Here is a 20,826-nt window from a genome sequence, read left to right as displayed (position 1 = left end):
TGTCCATACAACATCCACAAAGCTGACTCACCGTCCCCACAGCGTCTTTGATCATTGTCGCTGCAGGCCCTCCCTGATAGCAGTGGGGCTCCATCGCGGTGGCGCACGCCGCATAACACAGAAAAAAGGAAGTTTTCTTCAAGATGAAGCCACACTACGGTGAGTAAAGTCCTTTATTTGTGAAATACAGGACAATCAGACCAGCTGCTCCTTTGCACAAATTTCAAGCCAAACGCGTTTCGAGCGCAACAACGCTCTTGTTCACTGGCAGAAGGGAAAGGCAGCAATCGCACCACCTGCGCGACTTTAAATGTCCCGCCTCTGTGGGCGTCTGCGCAAGGAATAATGGTAGTTGAGGTGCATGATCAATGTTACCCCCAGTGGGTTGCATGCCTCGCCCCAAAATGTTCAAAATGTTTACCCAAGTGGGCTGCGCTGAAGCTGTCCGGGCTGTCATTTTGTCCATACAACATCCACAAAGCAGACTCACGGTCCCCACAGCATCTTTGATCATTGTCGCTGCAGGCCTGCCCTGATAGCAGTGGGGCTCCATCGCGGCGGGGCACGCTGCATAACACAGAAAAAAGGAAGTTGCCTCCAAGATGAAGCCACACTACGGTGAGTAAAGTCCTTTATTTGTGAAATACAGGACAATCAGACCAGCTGCTCCTTTGCACAAATCTCAAGACAAACGCGTTTTGAGCGCAACAACGCTCTTGTTTACTGGCAGAAGGGAAAGGCAGCAATCGCACCACCAGCGCAAATTTAAATGTCCCGCCTCTGTGGGCGACTGCGCAAGGAATGATGGTAGTTGTGGTGCATGGTAAATGTTACCCTCAGAGGGTTGCATGCCTCGCCCCAAAATGTTCAAAATGTTTACCCAAGTGGGCTGCGCTGAAGCTGTCCGGGCTGTCATCCTGTCCATACAACATCCACAAAGCTGACTCACCGTCCCCACAGCGTCTTTGATCATTGTCGCTGCAGGCCCTCCCTGATAGCAGTGGGGCTCCATCGCGGTGGCGCACGCGGCATAACACAGAAAAAAGGAAGTTGTCTCCAAGATGAAGCCACACTACGGTGAGAAAAGTCCTTTATTTGTGAAATACAGGACAATCAGACCAGCTGCTCCTTTGCTCAAATCTCAAGCCAAATGCGTTTCGAGCGCAACAACGCTCTTGTTCACTGGCAGAAGGGAAAGGCAGCAATCGCACCACCTGCGCGAATTTAAATGTCCCGCCTCTGTGGGCGTCTGCTCAAGGAATGATGGTAGTTGTGGTGCATGATAAATGTTACCCACATTGGGTTGCATGCCTCGCCTCAAAATGTTGAAATTGTTTACCCAAGTGGGCTGCGCTGAAGCTGTCCGGGCTGTCATCCTGTCCATACAACATCCACAAAGCGGACTCACCGTCCCCACAGCGTCTTTGATCATTGTCGCTGCAGGCCCGCCCTGATAGCAGTGGGGCTCCCTCGCCGCGGGGCACGCCGCATAACACAGAAAAAAGGAAGTTGCCTCCAAGATGAAGCCACGCTACGGTGAGTAAAGTCCTTTATTTGTGAAATACAGGACAATCAGACCAGCTGCTCCTTTGCACAAATCTCAAGCCAAACGCGTTTCGAGCACAACAACGCTCTTGTTCACTGGCAGAAGGGAAAGGCAGCAATCGCACCACCTGCGCGAATTTAAATGTCCCGCCTCTGTGGGCGTCCGCGCAAGGAATGATGGTAGTTGTGGTGCATGATAAATGTTACCCACAGTGGGTTGCATGCCTCGCCCCAACATGTTGAAATTGTTTACCCAAGTGGGCTGTGCTGAAGCTGTCCGGGCTGTCATCCTGTCCATACAACATCCACAAAGCGGACTCACCGTCCCCACAGCGTCTTTGATCATTGTCGCTGCAGGCCCTCCCTGATAGCAGTGGGGCTCCATCGCAGTGGCGCACGCCGCATAACACAGAAAAAAGGAAGTTTTCTTCAAGATGAAGCCACACTACGGTGAGTAAAGTCCTTTATTTGTGAAATACAGGACAATCAGACCAGCTGCTCCTTTGCACAAATTTCAAGCCAAACGCGTTTCGAGCGCAACAACGCTCTTGTTCACTGGCAGAAGGGAAAGGCAGCAATCGCACCACCTGCGCGAATTTAAATGTCCCGCCTCTGTGGGCGTCTGCGCAAGGAATAATGGTAGTTGAGGTGCATGATCAATGTTACCCCCAGTGGGTTGCATGCCTCGCCCCAAAATGTTCAAAATGTTTACCCAAGTGGGCTGCGCTGAAGCTGTCCGGGCTGTCATTCTGTCCATACAACATCCACAAAGCAGACTCACCGTCCCCACAACATCTTTGATCATTGTCGCTGCAGGCCCGCCCTGATAGCAGTGGGGCTCCATCGCGGCGGGGCACGCTGCATAACACAGAAAAAAGGAAGTTGCCTCCAAGATGAAGCCACACTACGGTGAGTAAAGTCCTTTATTTGTGAAATACAGGACAATCAGACCAGCTGCTCCTTGCACAAATCTCAAGACAAACGCGTTTTGAGCGCAACAACGCTCTTGTTTACTGGCAGAAGGGAAAGGCAGCAATCGCACCACCAGCGCAAATTTAAATGTCCCGCCTCTGTGGGCGACTGCGCAAGGAATGATGGTAGTTGTGGTGCATGGTAAATGTTACCCTCAGAGGGTTGCATGCCTCGCCCCAAAATGTTCAAAATGTTTACCCAAGTGGGCTGCGCTGAAGCTGTCCGGGCTGTCATCCTGTCCATACAACATCCACAAAGCGGACTCACCGTCCCCACAGCGTCTTTGATCATTGTCGCTGCAGGGCCGCCCTGATAGCAGTGGGGCTCCATCGCCGCGGGGCACGCCGCATAACACAGAAAAAAGGAAGTTGCCCCCAAGATGAAGCCACACTACGGTGAGAAAAGTCCTTTATTTGTGAAATACAGGACAATCAGACCAGCTGATCCTTTGCTCAAATCTCAAGCCAAATGCGTTTCGAGCGCAACAACGCTCTTGTTCACTGGCAGAAGGGAAAGGCAGCAATCGCACCACCTGCGCAAATTTAAATGTCCCGCTTCTGTGGGCGTCTGCGCAAGGAATGATGGTAGTTGTGGTGCATGATAAATGTTACCCACAGTGGGTTGCATGCCTCGCCTCAAAATGTTGAAATTGTTTACCCAAGTGGGCTGCGCTGAAGCTGTCCGGGCTGTCATCCTGTCCATACAACATCCACAAAGCGGACTCACCGTCCCCACAGCGTCTTTGATCATTGTCGCTGCAGGCCCGCCCTGATAGCAGTGGGGCTCCCTCGCCGCGGGGCACGCCGCATAACACAGAAAAAAAGAAGTTGCCTCCAAGATGAAGCCACACTACGGTGAGTAAAGTCCTTTATTTGTGAAATACAGGACAATCAGACCAGCTGCTCCTTTGCACAAATCTCAAGCCAAACGCGTTTCGAGCGCAACAACGCTCTTGTTCACTGGCAGAAGGGAAAGGCAGCAATCGCACCACCTGTGCGAATTTAAATGTCCCGCCTCTGTGGGCGTCTGTGCAAGGAATGATGGTAGTTGTGGTGCATGATAAATGTTACCCACAGTGGGTTGCATGCCTCGCCCCAACATGTTGAAATTGTTTACCCAAGTGGGCTGTGCTGAAGCTGTCCGGGCTGTCATCCTGTCCATACAACATCCACAAAGCGGACTCACCGTCCCCACAGCGTCTTTGATCATTGTCGCTGCAGGGCCACCCTGATAGCAGTGGGGCTCCATCGCGGCGGGGTACGCCGCATAACACAGAAAAAAGGAAGTTGCCTCCAAGATGAAGCCACATTAAGGTGAGTATAGTCCTATATTTGTGAAATACAGGACAATCAGACCAGCTGCTCCTTTGCACAAATCTCAAGCCAAACGCGTTTCGAGCGCAACAACGCTCTTGTTCACTGGCAGAAGGGAAAGGCAGTAATCGCACCACCTGCGCGAATTTAAATGTCCCACCTCTGTGGGCGTCTGCGCAAGGAATGATGGTAGTTGTGGTGCATGATAAATGTTACCCCCAGTGGGTTGCATGCCTCGCCCCAAAATGTTCAAAATGGCTGCGCTGAAACTGTCTGGGCAGTCATCCTGTCCATACAACATCCACAAAGCTGACTCACCGTCCCCACAGCGTCTTTGATCATTGTCGCTGCAGGCCCTCCCTGATAGCAGTGGGGCTCCATCGCGGTGGCGCACGCCGCATAACACAGAAAAAAGGAAGTTTTCTTCAAGATGAAGCCACACTACGGTGAGTAAAGTCCTTTATTTGTGAAATACAGGACAATCAGACCAGCTGCTCCTTTGCACAAATTTCAAGCCAAACGCGTTTCGAGCGCAACAACGCTCTTGTTCACTGGCAGAAGGGAAAGGCAGCAATCGCACCACCTGCGCGACTTTAAATGTCCCGCCTCTGTGGGCGTCTGCGCAAGGAATAATGGTAGTTGAGGTGCATGATCAATGTTACCTCCAGTGGGTTGCATGCCTTGCCCCAAAATGTTCAAAATGTTTACCCAAGTGGGCTGCGCTGAAGCTGTCCGGGCTGTCATTTTGTCCATACAACATCCACAAAGCAGACTCACGGTCCCACCAGCATCTTTGATCATTGTCGCTGCAGGCCTGCCCTGATAGCAGTGGGGCTCCATCGCGGCGGGGCACGCTGCATAACACAGAAAAAAGGAAGTTGCCTCCAAGATGAAGCCACACTACGGTGAGTAAAGTCCTTTATTTGTGAAATACAGGACAATCAGACCAGCTGCTCCTTTGCACAAATCTCAAGACAAACGCGTTTTGAGCGCAACAACGCTCTTGTTTACTGGCAGAAGGGAAAGGCAGCAATCGCACCACCAGCGCAAATTTAAATGTCCCGCCTCTGTGGGCGACTGCGCAAGGAATGATGGTAGTTGTGGTGCATGGTAAATGTTACCCTCAGAGGGTTGCATGCCTCGCCCCAAAATGTTCAAAATGTTTACCCAAGTGGGCTGCGCTGAAGCTGTCCGGGCTGTCATCCTGTCCATACAACATCCACAAAGCTGACTCACCGTCCCCACAGCGTCTTTGATCATTGTCGCTGCAGGCCCTCCCTGATAGCAGTGGGGCTCCATCGCGGTGGCGCACGCGGCATAACACAGAAAAAAGGAAGTTGTCTCCAAGATGAAGCCACACTACGGTGAGAAAAGTCCTTTATTTGTGAAATACAGGACAATCAGACCAGCTGCTCCTTTGCCCAAATCTCAAGCCAAATGCGTTTCGAGCGCAACAACGCTCTTGTTCACTGGCAGAAGGGAAAGGCAGCAATCGCACCACCTGCGCGAATTTAAATGTCCCGCCTCTGTGGGCGTCTGCTCAAGGAATGATGGTAGTTGTGGTGCATGATAAATGTTACCCACATTGGGTTGCATGCCTCGCCTCAAAATGTTGAAATTGTTTACCCAAGTGGGCTGCGCTGAAGCTGTCCGGGCTGTCATCCTGTCCATACAACATCCACAAAGCGGACTCACCGTCCCCACAGCGTCTTTGATCATTGTCGCTGCAGGCCCGCCCTGATAGCAGTGGGGCTCCCTCGCCGCGGGGCACGCCGCATAACACAGAAAAAAGGAAGTTGCCTCCAAGATGAAGCCACGCTACGGTGAGTAAAGTCCTTTATTTGTGAAATACAGGACAATCAGACCAGCTGCTCCTTTGCACAAATCTCAAGCCAAACGCGTTTCGAGCCCAACAACGCTCTTGTTCACTGGCAGAAGGGAAAGGCAGCAATCGCACCACCTGCGCGAATTTAAATGTCCCGCCTCTGTGGGCGTCCGCGCAAGGAATGATGGTAGTTGTGGTGCATGATAAATGTTACCCACAGTGGGTTGCATGCCTCGCCCCAACATGTTGAAATTGTTTACCCAAGTGGGCTGTGCTGAAGCTGTCCGGGCTGTCATCCTGTCCATACAACATCCACAAAGCGGACTCACCGTCCCCACAGCGTCTTTGATCATTGTCGCTGCAGGGCCAACCTGATAGCAGTGGGGCTCCATCGCGGCGGGGTACGCCGCATAACACAGAAAAAAGGAAGTTGCCTCCAAGATGAAGCCACATTAAGGTGAGTATAGTCCTTTATTTGTGAAATACAGGACAATCAGACCAGCTGCTCCTTTGCACAAATCTCAAGCCAAACGCGTTTCGAGCGCAACAACGCTCTTGTTCACTGGCAGAAGGGAAAGGCAGTAATCGCACCACCTGCGCGAATTTAAATGTCCCACCTCTGTGGGCGTCTGCGCAAGGAATGATGGTAGTTGTGGTGCATGATAAATGTTACCCCCAGTGGGTTGCATGCCTTGCCCTAAAATGTTCAAAATGGCTGCGCTGAAGCTGTCCGGGCTGTCATCCTGTCCATACAACATCCACAAAGCTGACTCACCGTCCCCACAGCGTCTTTGATCATTGTCACTGCAGGCCCTCCCTGATAGCAGTGGGGCTCCATCGCAGTGGCGCACGCCGCATAACACAGAAAAAAGGAAGTTTTCTTCAAGATGAAGCCACACTACGGTGAGTAAAGTCCTTTATTTGTGAAATACAGGACAATCAGACCAGCTGCTCCTTTGCACAAATTTCAAGCCAAACGCGTTTCGAGCGCAACAACGCTCTTGTTCACTGGCAGAAGGTAAAAGCAGCAATCGCACCACAAGCGCGAATTTAAATGTCCCGCCTCTGTGGGCGTCTGCGCAAGGAATAATGGTAGTTGAGGTGCATGATCAATGTTACCCCCAGTGGGTTGCATGCCTCGCCCCAAAATGTTCAAAATGTTTACCCAAGTGGGCTGCGCTGAAGCTGTCCGGGCTGTCATTCTGTCCATACAACATCCACAAAGCAGACTCACCGTCCCCACAGCATCTTTGATCATTGTCGCTGCAGGCCCGCCCTGATAGCAGTGGGGCTCCATCGCGGCGGGGCACGCTGCATAACACAGAAAAAAGGAAGTTGCCTCCAAGATGAAGCCACACTACGGTGAGTAAAGTCCTTTATTTGTGAAATACAGGACAATCAGACCAGCTGCTCCTTTGCACAAATCTCAAGACAAACGCGTTTTGAGCGCAACAACGCTCTTGTTTACTGGCAGAAGGGAAAGGCAGCAATCGCACCACCAGCGCAAATTTAAATGTCCCGCCTCTGTGGGCGACTGCGCAAGGAATGATGGTAGTTGTGGTGCATGGTAAATGTTACCCTCAGAGGGTTGCATGCCTCGCCCCAAAATGTTCAAAATGTTTACCCAAGTGGGCTGCGCTGAAGCTGTCCGGGCTGTCATCCTGTCCATACAACATCCACAAAGCGGACTCACCGTCCCCACAGCGTCTTTGATCACTGTCGCTGCAGGCCCGCCCTGATAGCAGTGGGGCTCCATCGCCGCGGGGCACGACGCGTAACACAGAAAAAAGGAAGTTGCCCCCAAGATGAAGCCACACTACGGTGAGTAAAGTCCTTTATTTGTGAAATACAGGACAATCAGACCAGCTGCTCCTTTGCACAAATCTCAAGCCAAACGCGTTTCGAGCGCAACAACGCTCTTGTTCACTGGCTGAGGGGAAAGGCAGCAATCGCACCACCTGCGCGAATTTAAATGTCCCGCCTCTGTGGGCGTCTGCGCAAGGAATGATGGTAGTTGTGGTGCATGATAAATGTTACCCCCAGTGGGTTGCATGCCTCGCCCCAAAATGTTCAAAATGGCTGCGCTGAAGCTGTTCGGGCTGTCATCCTGTCCATACAACATCCACAAAGCTGACTCACCGTCCCCACAGCGTCTTTGATCATTGTCGCTGCAGGCCCTCCCTGATAGCAGAGGGGCTCCATCGCGGTGGCGCACGCCGCATAACACAGAAAAAAGGAAGTTTTCTTCAAGATGAAGCCATACTATGGTGAGTAAAGTCCTTTATTTGTGAAATACAGGACAATCAGACCAGCTGCTCCTTTGCACAAATCTCAAGCCAAACGCATTTCGAGCGCAACAACGGTCTTGTTCACTGGCAAAAGGGAAAGGCAGCAATCGCACCACCTGCGCGAATTTAAATGTCCCGCCTCTGTGGGCGTCTGCGCAAGGAATGATGGTAGTTGTGGTGCATGACAAATGTTACCCCCAGTGGGTTGCATGCCTCGCCCCAAAATGTTCAAAACGGCTGCGCTGAAGCTGTCCAGGCTGTCATCCTGTCCATACAACATCCACAAAGCGGACTCACCGTCCCCACAGCGTCTTTGATCACTGTCGCTGCAGGCCCGCCCTGATAGCAGTGGGGCTCCATCGCCGCGGGGCACGCCGCGTAACACAGAAAAAAGGAAGTTGCCCCCAAGATGAAGCCACACTACGGTGAGTAAAGTCCTTTATTTGTGAAATACAGGACAATCAGACCAGCTGCTCCTTTGCACAAATCTCAAGCCAAACGCGTTTCGAGCGCAACAACACTCTTGTTCACTGGCAGAAGGGAAAGGCAGCAATCGCACCACCTGCACGAATTTAAATGTCCCGCCTCTGTGGGCGTCTGCGCAAGGAATGATGGTAGTTGTGGTGCATGATAAATGTTACCCACAGTGGGTTGCATGCCTCGCCCCAAAATGTTGAAATTGTTTACCCAAGTGGGCTGCGCTGAAGCTGTCCGGGCTGTCATCCTGTCCATACAACATCCACAAAGCGGACTCACCGACCCCACAGCGTCTTTGATCATTGTCGCTGCAGGGCCGCCCTGATAGCAGTGGGGCTCCATCGCCGCGGGGCACGCCGCATAACACAGAAAAAAGGAAGTTGCCCCCAAGATGAAGCCACACTACGGTGAGTAAAGTCCTTTATTTGTGAAATACAGGACAATCAGACCAGCTGCTCCTTTGCACAAATCTCAAGCCAAACGCATTTCGAGCGCAACAACGCTCTTGTTCACTGGCAGAAGGGAAAGGCAGCAATCGCACCACCTGCGTGAATTTAAATGTCCCGCCTCTGTGGGCGTCTGCGCAAGGAATGATGGTAGTTGTGGTGCATGATAAATGTTACCCACAGTGGGTTGCATGCCTCGCCTCAAATTGTTGAAATTGTTTACCCAAGTGGGCTGCGCTGAAGCTGTCCGGGCTGTCATCCTGTCCATACAACATCCATAAAGCGGACTCACCGTCCCCACAGCGTCTTTGATCATTGTCGCTGCAGGCCCGTCCTGATAGCAGTGGGGCTCTATCGCCGCGGGGCACACCGCATAACACAGAAAAAAGGAAGTTGCCCCCAAGATGAAGCCACACTACGGTGAGTAAAGTCATTTATTTGTGAAATACAGGACAATCAGACCAGCTGCTCCTTTGCACAAATCTCAAGCCAAACGCGTTTCGAGCGCAACAACGCTCTTGTTCACTGGCAGAAGGGAAAGGCAGCAATCACACCACCTGCGCGAATTTAAATGTCCCGCCTCTGTGGGCGTCTGCGCAAGGAATGATGGTAGTTGTGGTGCATGATAAATGTTACCCCCAGTGGGTTGCATGCCTCGCCCCAAAATGTTCAAAATGGCTGCGCTGAAGCTGTCCAGGCTGTCATCCTGTCCATACAACATCCACAAAGCGGACTCACCGTCCCCACAGCGTCTTTGATCATTGTCGCTGCAAGCCCGCCCTGATAGCAGTGGGGCTCCATCGCCGCGGGGCACACCGCATAACACAGAAAAAAGGAAGTTGCCCCCAAGATGAAGCCACACTACGGTGAGTAAAGTCCTTTATTTGTGAAATACAGGACAATCAGACCAGCTGCTCCTTTGCACAAATCTCAAGCCAAACGCAATTCGAGCACAACAACACTCTTGTTCACTGGCAGAAGGGAAAGGCAGCAATCGCACCACCTGCACGAATTTAAATGTCCCGCCTCTGTGGGCGTCTGCGCAAGGAATGATGGTAGTTGTGGTGCATGATAAATGTTACCCACAGTGGGTTGCATGCCTCGCCCCAAAATGTTGAAATTGTTTACCCAAGTGGGCTGCGCTGAAGCTGTCCGGGCTGTCATCCTGTCCATACAACATCCACAAAGCGGACTCACCGTCCCCACAGCGTCTTTGATCATTGTCGCTGCAGGGCCGCCCTGATAGCAGTGGGGCTCCATCGCCATGGGGCACGCCGCATAACACAGAAAAAAGGAAGTTGCCCCCAAGATGAAGCCACACTATGGTGAGTAAAGTCCTTTATTTGTGAAATACAGGACAATCAGACCAGCTGCTCCTTTGCTCAAATCTCAAGCCAAATGCGTTTCGAGCGCAACAACGCTCTTGTTCACTGGCAGAAGGGAAAGGCAGCAATCGCACCACCTGCGCGAATTTAAATGTCCCGCCTCTGTGGGCATCTGCGCAAGGAATGATGGTAGTTGTGGTGCATGATAAATGTTACCCACAGTGGGTTGCATGCCTCGCCTCAAAATGTTGAAATTGTTTACCCAAGTGGGCTGCGCTGAAGCTGTCCGGGCTGTCATCCTGTCCATACAACATCCACAAAGCGGACTCACCGTCCCCACAGCGTCTTTGATCATTGTCGCTGCAGGCCCGCCCTGATAGCAGTGGGGCTCCCTCGCCGTGGGGCACGCCGCATAACACAGAAAAAAGGAAGTTGCCTCCAAGATGAAGCCACATTAAGGTGAGTATAGTCCTTTAGTTGTGAAATACAGGACAATCAGACCAGCTGCTCCTTTGCACAAATCTCAAGCCAAACGCGTTTCGAGCGCAACAAAGCTCTTGTTCACTGGCAGAAGGGAAAGGCAGCAATCGCACCACCTGCGCAAATTTAAATGTCCCCCCTCTGTGGGCGTCTGCGCAAGGAATGATGGTAGTTGTGGTGCATGATAAATGTTACCCACAGTGGGTTGCATGCCTCGCCTCAAAATGTTGAAATTGTTTACCCAAGTGGGCTGCGCTGAAGCTGTCCGGGCTGTAATCCTGTCCATACAACATCCATAAAGCGGACTCACCGTCCCCACAGCGTCTTTGATCATTGTCGCTGCAGGCCCGCCCTGATAGCAGTGGGGCTCCATCGCCGCGGGGCACACCGCATAACACAGAAAAAAGGAAGTTGCCCCCAAGATGAAGCCACACTACGGTGAGTAAAGTCCTTTATTTGTGAAATACAGGACAATCAGACCAGCTGCTCCTTTGCACAAATCTCAAGCCAAACGCGTTTCGAGCGCAACAAAGCTCTTGTTCACTGGCAGAAGGGAAAGGCAGCAATCGCACCACCTGCACGAATTTAAATGTCCCGCCTCTGTGGGCGTCTGCGCAAGGAATGATGGTAGTTGTGGTGCATGATAAATGTTACCCACAGTGGGTTGCATGCCTCGCCCCAAAATGTTGAAATTGTTTACCCAAGTGGGCTGCGCTGAAGCTGTCCGGGCTGTCATCCTGTCCATACAACATCCACAAAGCGGACTCACCGTCCCCACAGCGTCTTTGATCATTGTCGCTGCAGGGCCGCCCTGATAGCAGTGGGGCTCCATCGCCATGGGGCACGCCGCATAACACAGAAAAAAGGAAGTTGCCCCCAAGATGAAGCCACACTATGGTGAGTAAAGTCCTTTATTTGTGAAATAAAGGACAATCAGACCAGCTGCTCCTTTGCTCAAATCTCAAGCCAAATGCGTTTCGAGCGCAACAACGCTCTTGTTCACTGGCAGAAGGGAAAGGCAGCAATCGCACCACCTGCGCGAATTTAAATGTCCCGCCTCTGTGGGCATCTGCGCAAGGAATGATGGTAGTTGTGGTGCATGATAAATGTTACCCACAGTGGGTTGCATGCCTCTCCTCAAAATGTTGAAATTGTTTACCCAAGTGGGCTGCGCTGAAGCTGTCCGGGCTGTCATCCTGTCCATACAACATCCACAAAGCGGACTCACCGTCCCCACAGCGTCTTTGATCATTGTCGCTGCAGGCCCGCCCTGATAGCAGTGGGGCTCCCTCGCCGCGGGGCACGCCGCATAACACAGAAAAAAGGAAGTTGCCTCCAAGATGAAGCCACATTAAGGTGAGTATAGTCCTTTAGTTGTGAAATACAGGACAATCAGACCAGCTGCTCCTTTGCACAAATCTCAAGCCAAACGCGTTTCGAGCGCAACAAAGCTCTTGTTCACTGGCAGAAGGGAAAGGCAGCAATCGCACCACCTGCGCAAATTTAAATGTCCCCCCTCTGTGGGCGTCTGCGCAAGGAATGATGGTAGTTGTGGTGCATGATAAATGTTACCCACAGTGGGTTGCATGCCTCGCCTCAAAATGTTGAAATTGTTTACCCAAGTGGGCTGCGCTGAAGCTGTCCGGGCTGTAATCCTGTCCATACAACATCCATAAAGCGGACTCACCGTCCCCACAGCGTCTTTGATCATTGTCGCTGCAGGCCCGCCCTGATAGCAGTGGGGCTCCATCGCCGCGGGGCACACCGCATAACACAGAAAAAAGGAAGTTGCCCCCAAGATGAAGCCACACTACGGTGAGTAAAGTCCTTTATTTGTGAAATACAGGACAATCAGACCAGCTGCTCCTTTGCACAAATCTCAAGCCAAACGCGTTTCGAGCGCAACAACGCTCTTGTTCACTGGCAGAAGGGAAAGGCAGCAATCGCACCACCTGCGCGAATTTAAATGTCCTGCCTCTGTGGGCGTCTGCGCAAGGAATGATGGTAGTTGTGGTGCATGATAAATGTTACCCCCAGTGGGTTGCATGCCTCGCCCCAAAATGTTCAAAATGGCTGCGCTGAAGCTGTCCAGGCTGTCATCCTGTCCATACAACATCCACAAAGCGGACTCACCGTCCCCACAGCGTCTTTGATCATTGTCGCTGCAGGCCCGCCCTGATAGCAGTGGGGCTCCATCGCCGCGGGGCACGCTGCATAACACAGAAAAAAGGAAGTTGCCCCCAAGATGAAGCCACACTACGGTGAGTAAAGTCATTTATTTGTGAAATACAGGACAATCAGACCAGCTGCTCCTTTGCTCAAATCTCAAGCCAAATGCGTTTCGAGCGCAACAACGCTCTTGTTCACTGGCAGAAGGGAAAGGCAGCAATCGCAGCACCTGCGCAAATTTGAATGTCCCGCCTCTGTGGGCGTCTGCGCAAGGAATGATGGTAGTTGTGGTGCATGATAAATGTTACCCACAGTGGGTTGCATGCCTCGCCTCAAAATGTTGAAATTGTTTACCCAAGTGGGCTGCGCTGAAGCTGTCCGGGCTGTCATCCTGTCCATACAACATCCACAAAGCGGACTCACCGTCCCCACAGCGTCTTAGATCATTGTCGCTGCAGGGCCACCCTGATAGCAGTGGGGCTCCATCGCGGCGGGGTACGCCGCATAACACAGAAAAAAGGAAGTTGCCTCCAAGATGAAGCCACATTAAGGTGAGTATAGTCCTTTATTTGTGAAATAGAGGACAATCAGACCAGCTGCTCCTTTGCACAAATCTCAAGCCAAACGCGTTTCGAGCGCAACAAAGCTCTTGTTCACTGGCTGAAGGGAAAGGCAGCAATCGCACCACCTGCGCAAATTTAAATGTCCCGCCACTGTGGGCGTCTGCGCAAGGAATAATGGTAGTTGAGGTGCATGATAAATGTTACCCCCAGTGGGTTGCATGCCTCGCCCCAAAATGTTCGAAATGTTTACCCAAGTGGGCTGCGCTGAAGCTGTCCGGGCTGTCATTCTGTCCATACAACATCCACAAAGCAGACTCACCGTCTCCACAGCGTCTTTGATCATTGTCGCTGCAGGCCCGCCCTGATAGCAGTGGGGCTCCATCGCGGCGGGGCACGCTGCATAACACAGAAAAAAGGAAGTTGCCTCCAAGATGAAGCCACACTACGGTGAGTAAAATCCTTTATTTGTGAAGTACAGGACAATCAGACCAGCTGCTCCTTTGCACAAATCTCAAGCTAAACGCGTTTCGAGCGCAACAACGCTCCTGTTTACTGGCAGAAGGGACAGGCAGCAATCGCACCATCTGCACGAATTTAAATGTCCCGCCTCTGGGGGCGTCTGCGCAAGGAATGATGGTAGCTGTGGTGCATGATAAATGTTACCCCCAGTGGGTTGCATGCCTCGCCCCAAAATGTTGAAATTGTTTACCCAAGTGGGCTGCGCTGAAGCTGTCCGGGCTCTCATCCTGTCCATACAACATCCATAAAGCGGACTCACCGTCCCCACAGTGTCTTTAATCATTGTCGCTGCAGGCCCGCCCTGATAGCATTGGGGCTCCATCGTGGCGGGGACGCCGCATAACACAGAAAAAAGGAAGTTGCCTCCAAGATGAAGCCACACTACGGTGAGTAAAATCCTTTATTTGTGAAATACAGGACAATCAGACCAGCTGCTCCTTTGCACAAATCTCAAGCCAAACGCGGTTCAAGCGCAACAACGCTCTTGTTCACTGGCAGAAGGGAAAGGCAGCAACCGCACTACCTGCACAAATTTAAATGTCCCGCCTCTGTGGGCGTCTGCACAAGGAAGGATGGTAGTTGTGGTGCATGATAAATGGTAACTGTGAGAAGTTGGCCTGGTATATGAAGTTCACTAGTTAAAGTGACCACCTTGTACCATGCCAAGCAACCCTTATGGTGTGGTTGTAAGTCAACCTTTTCGGACTAGCTGCCCTAGTGGTAGCGTAGGCTAAGCAGTCTTTGAGGCTAAACTCGTGAAGCGTGTTAAGCAGGCTGTTTTACCAAATGTAACCCCCCTTTATACCAATGAAAGGACACCACACAGATATATATTGAAAATATATATGTATTTATTTCTCAAAGTAACCCCTAGTCTCTTTATGAGCACAGGAGCACAAATCGTCAAACAAGATTACAGTAGAATACACAGAAGTTGCACTTTATATGGATAGGCCTCTAGAATCGCTGGGCCTACAAGGAGCTAACTTTAGTTAGTGACCAGGAGGTCCACGGGTTGTGTGTGCAGTGCAAATACTCACACGCGTGCTCCCATAGGTTTTCAATGGGTGCATAAAAAGTACAAAGTTACTGCAAAAAGGATCTTCCGGGTGGACTATGAACTCAAGATCGGAAACACAGACACTAGAGATGATACTCTACACTGGGGCACCGGAGTGCCAGCTTTACCTCACCCACAGGAAGCGGGTGCGTAGGTGTCGAAGTGCGTCGGGTTTCTTCTATCTGTTCAATGGAGCCTGTGGACAAAGATACTGCAGGCGGTCGGTCCGGAAGGGATGCGGTGGATCCAAGGGTGGATCGGAGTTGTAGAAGACCTGTAAGCAGAGGGGACAGTGTTCACAGTCACTAGCCAGTGACCAGCGTGGCACCAGGTGGGTACCAGGCGATGTCGGGTGCAAACAGGAAGAAAGGTGTAGCTTGTCTCTGCAGCCACGTGGTCCCTGAAGGTGGACAACGTCCAGGAGTCGGTTCACGAGCTGTCCTACGCAGGCTCTCGCTGTCGGCGGTGTCGGCGACTTGATCGAAGCAAACAAGCCTTGGCAAAAGCAATTGTTGTGGAAAACGAAATAAGCTGATGGTTCTGACCAGCAAGGACAGAGGGACTGCTCCTTTGGAGGGGAGCAAGGGCCAGTCTGGAGCAACCAGACCAGCAGTGTATTTCTTGAAGTTCGTCGCCAAGATGGCCACTAGCCAACGGGCCAGCAACCGGTTAGGCGCGTCGAGTGGCAAAATGCAGAAGGGCCCCACGCAGATCGTGGAGATGCTGGAGGGCTCACCTTTGGTGCAGATGCTGCTCGAGGGTTGGGCTTCTCAGATCCCAAAGCACAACTTGGAGGGAGCCTCGGTTGTTGCACTTGCAGCTTGTCGTGGTCGTTTCAAGATGGCTGGCTTCATGTGTCTCGTTGCCTCCACGGGTCTCCTCTTTTCAGGGACTGTGGATCGGGCGGTGAGAGGTCTGGAGGTCCAGGTCTTGTCAGTCTCTGGGCTCGGGCTCCGGCGGGAGGTGGCGGCAAAGCAGACGTTGATTCGCTGGATGGTGCTTGCGTTAGCAAGGTGGTCACTCCCTGACCACAGGGGAGATTGGCTTCAGTCCTCTGTGCGGCAGAGCATCGAAGTTCCCGTCTTCTTCTTGTAGTTAAGTTGATTCCAGGATGTCTGAAGTCTTAGGACACAGCTCCTACCTTTAAGCGGATTCTAGGGGCCGGACTACCTGCTAGGTCCCTCCCTAAGGGTGGGACCAGGAAGGGGGGTGGTTACACCCCCAATCCTTTGTCCAGCTCGCCCCAGGCCCGGGACTGGTGTGCCCCAGGACCGGATTGAACTGGCATATGCACCGAGGCTCCTTGTGAGCCTCAGGCATATCTGGTTTCTTTCAAGCCCTACCTGACCAATACACAAAATCCTGTCTGGGGTGGTGCACGCACCTCCCCTGGCAGGAAACCCTTTGTCCACACCTCCCAAGCTGGAAGGACTCCCAGCAGCAGGAGGGCAGACTTGTGTCTGTGGTGGCAGCATCCATTTTGTGGAGCTGAGGCTATGTCTGATTTTACCCGGGTTTCAGGTACTGTACATGTCGTGTCCCTCTAGAAGGGTGGAATGCTAACCCTGTCACCAGAATTGGCGAGGGGTTAGTATTCCAATTCGTATGACACCTTACTCGACATGTTTTGATAAAGCCAAACCAAAGTTAGCATTTAACCGCGAGGTTCATAATGCACTTAAGAGTATATGGTATGACGATATCTGGAAACAGTAGAAGGAAGTTGTCCCGACCACTGCAGACAGGCTCAGCTCATGCCAGAGCACCATCTCACATGGAACCAAGCACTCTGCCTTCAGGCTTGTTAAGGCCTGCCATAGGAGTGACTTATAGGTTAACATGTGTCCCATTTAAGGTTAGGTATAGGTATACTACACCTAAGTAAGAGGTGGTTACACCAACTTACCCCAGCTGAGTGATCAGCCAGTTGTGTCAAATTTGTTAGGCCAAGCCTGGGGTGGCATAATACATGCTTCAGCCCCTGGCAGGCCTTAGATACACCAATGCCCTGGGTACCTAGTGTTTACTGGTACAGGGGCTCACAGGGTGATCCACTTCCAATTGGTTATGCACCTAGGGTGCATAGTGTGAATTTAGTAGAGAGAACAGCAGGCTGGGGGTCTGATTGGCAGGCCCACAGCCTCAATATGTCAAAAACCAGTGAAGCAAGAAGCAAAAATTTGGGGTGACCATAGGATAGCAGACCCTACTCTCCTACACAAACCCCCCCCAAACGCAGGGACATTAAACTAGCCTTGACCAGTCTCGTCTTCATGTCCTAAGTGGAAGTACCTGGAGAGACCATCTGCATTCCCATGGTCAGTACCTGGCCGGTGCTCCACTGTAAAGTCCTTCCCCTGTAGGGAAATGGACCACCTAAGCAGTTTGGGGTTTTCACCCTTCATCTGATTTAGCCACAAGAGGGGCTTATGGTCGGTCTGAATCTTGAAGTGAGTGCCAAACAAGTATGGCCTCAGCTTCTTCAGGGCCCACACCATAGCAAAGGCCTCCCTCTCAATAGCTGACCAATTCTTCTCTCTGGGGGTCAACCTTCTGCTAATAAAAGCAATGGGTTGGTCTTGACCATCTACATTAAGTTGTGACAGCACAGCTCCCACACCCAACTCAGAAGCATCTGTTTGGACAATAAACTCTTTGGAGTAGTCAGGACTTTTCAGGATAGGTGCAGAGCACATGGCCTCCTTCAGGTCATCAAATGCCTTTTGACAGCTTACTGTCCACTGAACCTTTTTGGGCATCTTGTTGGATGTCAGATCATTAAGAGGAGTCACAATGGACCCATAGTTCTTAACAAACTTCCTGTAGTACCCAGTCAAGCCCAAGAAAGCTCGAACTTGAGTCTGGGTGGTTGGAGGAGACCAGTCCTTGATGGATTGTATCTTACTCTCCAGTGGCCCAAATACACAACCTTACTCTGCCCTATCTGGCACTTAGTAGCCTTGATAGTGAGGCCTGCCCTTTGCAGAGCCTCAAGAGCCTTATTCAGGTGGATCAGGTGATCCTCCCAGGTAGAGCTAAAGACAGCAATGTCATCAAGATATGCTGCGCAAAAGTCATCCAACCCAGTGTGGACTTGATTCACCAACCTTTGGAAGGTGGCAGGTGCATTCTTCAGACCAAAGGGCATCACCACAAATTGGTAGTGCCCACCTGGGGTTGAGAATGCTGTTTTGGCCTTAGACTCCTCAGCTAATCTGATTTGCCAATAGCAAGCTGTCAAGTCAAATGTGCTCAAAAACTTAGCAGAAGCCAGTTTGTCTATGAGCTCATCTGCCCTTGGAATAGGGTGTGCATCTGTCCTGGTGACAGCATTGAGTCCTCTGTAATCCACACAGAACCTCATCTCTCTCTTGCCATCTTTGGTGTGAGGTTTGGGGACCAGAACCACAGGGCTAGCCCAGGGGCTCTCTGAGGGTTCAATGACACCTAATTCCTGCATTTTGTGTACCTCAGCCTTTATACAGTCCCTGACGTGGTCAGGTTGTCTGTAAAGCTTGTTCTTTACAGGCAGACTGTCACCAGTGTCCACCACATGGGTACACCAGTCAGTTTGGCTAGGTATCAAGGAAAACAGATGTTGAAATGATTGTAGAACTTGTCTACAATTAGTCTGCTGATGGGCAGTGAGGTTGCCTCCAAGGGTCACTCCTTCAACTGAGCCATCTTCAGGGTTCTGAGACAACAGGTCTGGGAGAGGGTCACTCTCTTCCTCCTGTCCCTCATCTGTAGCCATGAGCAAGCCCATGTCTGCCCTGTCAACATATGCTTTTAACCTGTTAACATGGAGTACCCTGTGGGGACTCCTGGGAGTTCCTAGGTCCACCAAGTAGGTGACCTCTCCCTTCTTTTCCAGGATTGTATGGGGTCCAGACCATTTGTCTTGGAGTGCTGCTGGGGCCACTGGCTCCAGCACCCATACCTTCTGTCCTGGCTGAAACTCAACCAAGACAGCCTTTTGGTCATGCCAAGCTTTCTGTAAGGCCTGGCTTGCCTCAAGGTTTTTGGATGCCTTCTCCATATACTCAGCCATCCTGGAGCGGAGACCAAGTACATAGTCCACTATGTCTTGTTTAGGCTTTTTGAGAGGTAACTCCCATCCTTCCTTCACTAAACACAGTGGGCCTCTTACAGGGTGCCCAAACAACAATTCAAAGGGGCTGTAGCCAACCCCCTTTTGTGGGACCTCTCTGTAAGCAAACAGAAGGCAGGGTAGAAGGATGTCCCATCTTCGCCTGAGCTTTTCAGGTAATCCTTTGATCATACCCTTTAGGGTCGTGTTGAATCTCTCAACAAGCCCATTGCATTGTGGGTGATAAGGGGTGGTGAACTTGTAGTTGACACCACATTCCTTCCACATAGCTGTCAAGTATCCTGACATGAAGTTGGTACCTCTGTCAGAAACCACCTCCTTAGGAAACCCCACTCTGGAGAATACTCCCAGCAGGGCCCTGGCCACAACAGGAGCTGTAGTGGTCCTAAGGGGAATTGCCTCTGGATACCTGGTGGCATGATCCACTACCACCAGTATAAATCTGTGCCCAGATGCAGTGGGAGGATCCATGGGACCCACTATATCTATTCCCACTCTTTCAAAGGGGACCCCCACCACAGGTAGTGGTATCAGGGGGGCCTTTGTTGTGCCACCTGATTTGCCACTGGCTTGGCAGGTCACACAGGAGCGACAAAACTCCTTGGTATCTTCATTCATGTGAGGCCAGTGAAAGTGAGGGACAAGCCTGTCCCAAGTCTTGTTCTGGCCTAAGTGTCCTGCTAAAGGAATATCATGGGCCAAGGTAAGAAGGAAGCCCCTAAATTGCAGAGGTATAACCAACCTCCTGGTAGCACCAGGCTTGGTGTCTCTAGCCTCTGAATAAAGGAGCCCTTCATCCCAATACACTTTATGGGTACCTTGAGCATTCCCAGCAGCCTCAGCAGCAGCCAGCTGTCTGAGGGGTTCAAGAGAGGGACAGGATAACTGAGCCTGCCTCAAGTCAGCCCTTGCAGGTCCCCCTGTCCCCAGAAACTCAACCTGATCAGGTTCAAGCTCTTCAGGGACAGTTCCTTCAGGGTCCTCTAGATCAGCTTCCTGGGAAGGTTGATCATCACTCTGAGGCAGGGGGGAAGGCACAGCCTTGACCCTCCTGTTCTTCTTCTTGGTAGGTGCTTGGTCCATTGTTCCAGGATCCAAGACCTGTGGTTCAGTAAGGCACTTTTTGGCCTGTGACCTGGTCACAGCAAGGACATGTGGTGATATACCTAACATCTCTGCATGTGTCCTGTACTCCACTTCAGACCATAGAGAACTCTCTAGGTCATTGCCCAACAAACATTCTACTGGGAGGTCTGCACTAACCACAACCCTTTTGAGGCCAGTTACCCCTCCCCTTGAGAAGTTAACAACTGCCACACTGTGTGAAGTAGTGGCATTGCTGGCATTGGTCACCAGGTAATTCTCACCTGGTATGTACTGTCCAGGGTCCACAAAGCCTGGTGTCACCATAGTGACACTGGCACATGTGTCCCTGTAGGCTTGAGCCACTTTTTCATTAATTAAAGGAGTCTGTCTGTACTTGCCCAGGTTACTGGGGCTCACAGTCAGGGACAAATCAATGTCCCTATCACAGATCAAGACTGCCTGTGTCAGGGTTCTGTCTAAGTCAGAATCTCCTTCAGTTCCCATAGTGATTCCCACTACACCCTTTGTCTGGGGACCAACACTGCTAACAGTAGTACTGGGAGCAGGTGCCTTAGGGGCAACAGTGTTGGGGGCTCCACCCTTTTTACAATCACTAGTCCAGTGATTTGTATTCTTGCAATGATTGC

The sequence above is a fragment of the Triturus cristatus genome, chromosome 1_1, assembly GCF_964204655.1.
Source record: "Triturus cristatus chromosome 1_1, aTriCri1.1, whole genome shotgun sequence".
Classification (NCBI taxonomy): domain Eukaryota; kingdom Metazoa; phylum Chordata; class Amphibia; order Caudata; family Salamandridae; genus Triturus; species Triturus cristatus.
This window is presented reverse-complemented; position numbering follows the sequence as displayed.